This window comes from Salvelinus namaycush, chromosome 24 (assembly GCF_016432855.1).
Source record: "Salvelinus namaycush isolate Seneca chromosome 24, SaNama_1.0, whole genome shotgun sequence".
Taxonomy (NCBI): domain Eukaryota; kingdom Metazoa; phylum Chordata; class Actinopteri; order Salmoniformes; family Salmonidae; genus Salvelinus; species Salvelinus namaycush.
In genome coordinates, this window is record NC_052330.1 from 5,129,533 (window position 1) to 5,137,008 (window position 7,476).

A 7,476-nucleotide genomic window follows, 5' to 3' on the forward strand; every position below is an offset into this window, starting at 1 on the left:
ACTACTTTTGAACAGGTTCCATAGTGCCTTTTGGGATGCAATCATAGAGAGAGAAACACTTTCCTAATACAGAGACCGTCTCGTGTCTGGCTATAGCCTCAGAATGGGAGAGAGAGACCCTTCCTAACCGCCTGGATCGCCTCCTAACCCCCACCGCCTGACATTATATGACCATATCTGTCAATCTTCCAACCCCCACAAACCATAACCACATGTTTACATACCTGCTTAAGTTTGAGTGCCTTCTCATGCTGTTTACACAACACCAGTTCTTCGTAACCAGCATACTTCAGCCCTGGTCATTCTGTCCACTATCTGGAGATGCCGGAGATCACATTACACTCATTCAGAACTCAGGAATGGAGTGGGGTTCTCTGCCCCTGCACTCTGGCCTGGGAAACCCCATAGCGGAGTGGTGTTGGTGTACAGGAGTCAGAATATGTGAGCGGAGCGGAGCGTGCCCAATTTGACTGGAGTGCAGAGCGGGATTCCCAACGTTAGCATTCTCGCCTGCTCCAATTTCGCTCCAGTAGCGCTCACTTCACGAGCTCAGGGCATGCCCGGCCCAGCATGCATTTGTAGTCTACTTATGTGCTGCCATAGCCCCTTGTTTTAGCTACTGTCATGGAGTAGCTGTCATGAAAGAAACTGATCAAACGCACAGGTGCTAAAAGAAGGTGACTTACAAAGATGAGGAGCAAGAGGAAGAGAGGGAGTGTGGTGATGTAGTGTCCACAACTAAAGAATCATTGTGGAATCTGAAAAGACATGTATCCCGAAAGCATGACGGTGTACTTACTACATGCACTTTCTACATGCACATGCTAAAAGAAAGGAACTAGGTGGGTAGATAACTAAGTGTGTCATTGTAGCAAAGTATTTATAAGCAAGAAATCTGATCTCTTAAACGTTTCATTCATTTTTGTTATATTATCTATACAATAGGCAATAATTTATTTTGGCCCAAAAGGCCTGGCATATTCCCACATTCTGGGAGATTTCCGTTTTGATTGGGTTATTTTACCCTAAAAGCTTTAGACCTACCTAGAAAAAAACAGAAACAACTCTGCATCTCTGATCAGCCTGGCAAGTGGCCAAAAGGGAGAGGAGAGGATGTTCTCCGCAGCTGGACTGCTCTCTAGGCACCATCGCATTAGCCTGAAGCCACAGACTGGCCAAACTCATGTTTCTAAAAATTCACTCTAAAAATGTATTCAAAAGCTACTCATTTTTTGTTTAGTCACAGCCTATATGCACAATTTATAGACTATAAGGATTTAATACAGTAAAATGTTGTTTAAATGCTGGGAGCTTTATGTCCCTACGAGCTGATTGTGTCACACTCGCAAATGCTCCACAATGTATTTCTTTGTAGGCTCTATCCTTGAAATAATAGAGCCTAAATCATTCATTTTCATTCCTTCTTAGGCTCCCTGTCTGGCTCCTGACCTATTTAGTGTGTGTATATGCTGTTTAATATGACATGTAGCCTATTTGAAATTGTGTTATTCTTACAATCACCTTTTCATGTTTATTCAAATACTTTTCCTTCAAATCCGTATGGTTTGGTTTCAATACTTCAAAACCAAATGGTAGGTCCAGGTAGTCACAAAAATAGATCGGTTTGGAGTGGCAATTTTCTTTTTCCTGTGAGCAAGGAGAGGTTTTTAGCAGAGCGGTTGGAAAGGACATGGAGAGCTGGAGTGGTATACATGCACCGCTCCATGAGCGATGAGAGGGATTTCCAACAGCTCAACTCCGCTCACATGCTCTGACAGGAGTATGGTTAGTGAGGTAGCCTATCCTACCTGTCCTGCAGGGTTAGCATGATGAACAGTGAGGGAGGGGAAATTACATCACACACACACACACACACACATGCAGGCACGTGCACACATACACACACACACACGCACGCAGTAACACACACTGTGTCTGTCTCTCTGGGCTGTGTGTGACCTCTGTGGTCCTACCCACATGCGGTTGTTTGAGGCCGGTGATAAATGTATTGGTAGTGTTGACACGGATTAACACTCCCTTTTGTGTCGATCTCAGATCGATTTGGCTCCACTGCGCAGCCAGGGTTGCCTCCCAATTGGCACCATATTCCCTTTGTAGTGCACTACTTTTGACCAGAGACATATTATCCCTGGTCAAAAGTAGGGCACTATATAGGGAATAGGGAGCCATTTTGGACAATACCCAGCTCTCCTTTAGAATGGCAGAACTTTGACAATAAATACATTGCCATCAACCACTAATTACCAGCGCAGATACATTACCTTTAAAGATACATGCCAAGAGCACAACCACAGTCTGAACTCACCATTTTGTCCCAAATGGCACCCTATGTTCTATATAGTGACCAGAGACCTATGTCTGTAATCACCTGTAAGTAACCTATGGGCGCTGGTCAAAAGTAGTGCACTATATAGGCAATAAAGTGCCATTTTGGACACAGATTTTGGACACAGACCCCATCTGGTTGAGTTGGAGACGTGAATACAACATATCATTTGTTAACTTGCTATAGGCTATTTATTGTATTTCAAAAGTGATAGTGAATTGTGTTTGGTTGTCAACGCAACCATATATCAACATTTGAAGGAGATGTGTATTCTGCTTGGATAGTTCCATCTGCGCCACTGACTTAGTCTGGCATTAATTCCATTAATCATTGATATGTTGGATTCCCGTCTCCATCTCAACCAAAAATCTAAGTTAAAGAATCGGACTGAAAATCAAACCAAACTTTAAATAAAGTTGAAACTCATCTCCTTCAAATGTTGATATTTGGTTGCGTTGACAACCAAACAATTTAATATCACTACATATCATTACATTTGAAATCAACTAGAGCTTTAAACCCTAGGCCTATTGTATTGTCTATTATTTTGTTGTTGTTGAATTGAAACAATTAGTTATTGATGACTTTGCCAATGCAAAGTCAATTGGCATCATTGATGATATGAGAGATAAAAGTATAATCACATTTCATTGCCTCTGTTAAACCTACCCTTTGGAATGACTTCAATAGCAACACTGAATCGATTTGGTTTTTAAGTGGAGATCTCTCAACAACCATTCTCACAATAGCACATTGGTAAAAGTCAGTGACAAATAGTTCAACTGGACTTGGTTAAATGGTAGCTGGAGATAGATCAATTCTCCAGTAGGAGGTGCTGTCCAGACTATCATTCCTTGTTGTTCTGATAGCGAATATAACTTTGAAGAATTGATGTTGTTTTAAAGGTACAAATTCAACATATTTTTTAAAAGGTAAGTCTATGTTGAAATGTGGCTACCTAATTCCCTAAGGATGACATAATCAGGTGGTTGAAATTTCACCCTCAAAATAAACAATTGATGACTTTTTTCAAATCCAATGTATTTGGCAAGTAGATTCCACGTCACAATATGTTGACAAATTACATTGAAACAACGTCGATTCAACCAGTTTGTGCCCAGTGGGTTGTCTCTCTCTGGTGTCTTTTAGCAGACCTAGATTAGAGAAAATAAAATATTTCCAGACCTGAGCTGAGAGTGATTACAGGACAGGTAATCAAGACTGAACCTTAATTGCGGCGAGTTAATACCCTGCCCTGTCTGTGCTCCCCTTTGGCCTCCTATCTTTGATCTAGCCTCTTTGACGTTCCTTTCTCAGAGGGTTTGCATATTTTCAGTGTACCTTAAACAGTACAGGGAGAACTCTTCTTATCTTACCATCTGAGATGTAAAACACAGCAGAGTAGCAGTAGGCCCATCCAGGAGAGCATCCAAGAGAGTCTACGTGCGTGTGCGTGTTTGTGTGCGTGTTCGTGTGTGCGCTTGTGCGCGTGCGTACGCTTGCCTGCATGCGGCCTGCTATAAGAATAAATGATGGTGATTTTCAACTCGTATTACCACTACAATAAATGCAGTAGCATAATAAAATCAACCTATTAAGAATGAGAATAGGGTAGTTAAAATCCACGTTAGTTGACAATTCAACCAACCATAAATCGAAACGAGATGTTGAACTGACGTCTGTGCCCAGTGGGTTATTGCCTATATACAAAACATTATGCAGACCTGCTCTTTTCATGACATAGATTGACCAGGTGAATCCAGGTAAAAGCTATGATCTCTTATTGACGTCACTTGTTAAATCCACTTCAATCAATGTAGATGAAGGTGAGGAGACAGGTAAAAGAAGGATTTTTCAACCTTGAGACAATTGAGACATGGATTGTGTCTGTGTGTCATTCAGAGGGTGAATGGGCAAGACAAAAGATTTAAGTGCCTTTGAACAGGGTATGGTAGTAGGTGCCAGGCGCACCAGTTTGTGTCAAGAACTGCAATGCTGCTGGGGTTTTCACACTCAACAGTTTCCAGTATCAAGAATGGCCCACCACCCAAAGGACATCCAGCCAACTTGACACAACTGTGTGAAGCATTGGGTCAACATGGGCAAGCATCCCCGTGGAACGCTTTCAACACCTTGTAGAGTCCATGCCCCAATGAATTGAGGCTGTTCTGAGTGAAATAGAGGGGTGCAACTCAATATTAAGAAGGTGTTCCTAATGTTTCTTGTGGTTTTGATGTTTTATATCGCACCGTCTTTCTGCTGTATACTGATTGTGAATTATGTCTCACACATCTATCAAGTAATGTGCTGTACTGTGACCTCGGTGACATTGTTTTACTATTCCCTAAAAGCCTGTGGTTGACTGCAGCAGCTCCACCGCCTCCATTTGCAGCACAATGAAGCATAACTCTCAATTATTCTGATCAGAATCACCTGAATCAACTGCTTAAAGCAGTTGATTCTGATCAGAATAATTGAGATTCATGCTTCATTGTGCTGCTTTATCTGGGAATCAGCACCACAATGCCTGAGACTGGAAATTATTAAATTAATAGTTTTGGCATGCTTTGATCTAGAACGGAATATCTGATTAGACGAATATCTGAACCATATTAAATGAAAAATGGTGGGACAGTAATTTGTATTTCCGACTGATAGTAAGTATATGTTAGCCTACGTACACAAAGCATTCATTTTAGTGTAATTGCATAGTGTTGTCTGTAATGAAATCATACAAGTTCTTCCTATCCCAAATCGTAGAGTCCTGTATTCAGACGGAGAGAGAGGAGATTATGTTGTGGCCTGGTTGAAATGTTTCTTGTCAAACCAATTTTACAGGGATGAGGGTATCGAGTTCCCCTGTAGGTGTCGTTTGCCACAGACGGTCCCCTCTCCCATCATAAGTCCCCAGGGACACCTTTCCCCAAGCACGGGTAGATTTGAAGAGGAAATAACCATAGAGCTTTATCTAAACTACTAAAGCATGCATGTTAACATAGGCCCTATGTATACACAAGGACACCACCCAGGAGACTATACATATGCACTATACATGGCCAGACAGCACAGTCACAAATAAATGATCACATGCACACAGTCACAAATAAGTGACTCCAAGAGAGAAGTGAATTTCGAACAGCCCCGGCTACAGCTATAGATTGTATTGTGTCTGCACAGGGTCTGAGTCATTTTTCCACATGCAGGCTTAGAGAGAGAGGGAGGGGTGTGTGAGGTGGACAGAGGAGAGGGGGATGGGGAGGTCTGCATAGATCTATGTCTGGGAGGGAGCATCACATGATCAAAGCCCCCAGGCTGCTCTCACACCGGAGGAGGACTCTCAATAAGACAGGCAGAGATGAAAGAGAAGGAAGAGAAGGAACGAGGGAAGACCAGAAGGAGAGGGATAGAGGAAGAGGAGAGGCGGTAGAGGAGGTTCTGATCAAGAATAAGCTGATCCTTGGCATTGATTGGGCCGTTTGTGGTCAATGTGGGGCAGATTAACAGATCACCTCTACTGTAGGTCCTGTGGTGTCTGTCTGGTGGTGTTTTGCTGGGTTTAATGTAAAACCCACACACACAGCTCACACTACTTGGTTTAACACAGCATAACACACACGCACAACTCTATCTGCTGGGTCTAACACACACACACACACACACACACACACACACACACACACACACACACACACACACACACACACACACACACACACACACACACACACACACACACACACACACACACACACACACACACACACACACACACAAACACACATAGCCCAGTGCCTGCTGCTTCATCCATCACACGCTGTGTGCTCTCCAGCTCTCCCCATGTCCAAACAGCAGATGGACAGCTAATATTTGCCATTGATTGCCACTGGGCAACATTGTAAAGTCTATGGTTTAGGACAGACAGCATCCATAAATGAAACATCCACAAATATTGGGAGCCCTGGTCAAAAGTAGTGCACTAGTGTATAGGGTGCCATTCGGGACGCAACCCGATCTCCATGCAGCTTCCTAAACAACTCGTTTTTCACAGATTAGCCCCAGATGAAGTAGTCTGCCGAGAGATTGTCCCATAGCCGGGGAGGATACATGGTTTATTTAGTCTTTATTGGGGTCGTTAAATCACACCCCGTGGACTAGCAGGATAGTAAACAACCGGGGAGTTTTTTTTTCTCTCTCCAAGCCGACTGGCAGAGATATGGTGTGAATCATGGCCAGTCTACTTTGTGACGGTGTGTGGAAAGACTGTATGGAGATTGTACCAGTTGCTCATGCAAAACTACTCAGAGAACACATAACGCTTTCACACAATTGCTCATGTCGCCATAGAAACCTGATAACCCAGGCATAACATTACTTAAACAAAGTTGAAACACTATGAAAGCAGGGGAGGACATCCACATTCAGCACAAAGGCTGTAATAAAAATATATAGGCCTATAGTAGAACAAACTGACAGACAATCCTCATGTCGCTTATTGTTTTGCCAAGATCTTATTCATCGTATTTAGATTGAGGAACAGAAATGACATGAACAAGACTTTTGGCCATTTTTTTATGTGGAAGATTAAGTGTTGACAATTAGTAGATTTATATAAGTCCAGCAACATACATTATAAATAGGGCGGTGCACCATAGGGCGGCGCACAACTGGCCCAGCGTCATCCGGTGTAGGCCGCCATTGTAAATAATAATTTGTTCTTATCTGACTTGTCTAGTTAAAAAAAAGTGACATTTAAAAAATAATAATACATTAAAAAAATGCATGTAAAGCAAACACATTTTAACGTAATGCAACTACATTATAAGAAGTTTGTTTTCTTATTAGAGAAGCTACAGTTCCTGAGCCTTCCTTCCGTTTCCCTTCTCTATGCGGCAGCACGACAGTATGTGGAGAGACGGAGAGCTGGAGTTGGTCTCTCTGGCTTCGGCCCACTCTCCTCTCCTGCCCGGCTGTCACCTGAGGTTTATGAGAACCACTGTAGGTTACTTTCCAGACGTTTGAACTTGAAGCACTTGGCTAAATGCCTCCAGAGTTGCCCAGCCCGTGCTGCACTACAACTATATAACTTGAGCGCCACCTACTGGTTGTATTGTCAGCATCCATGTCATGTC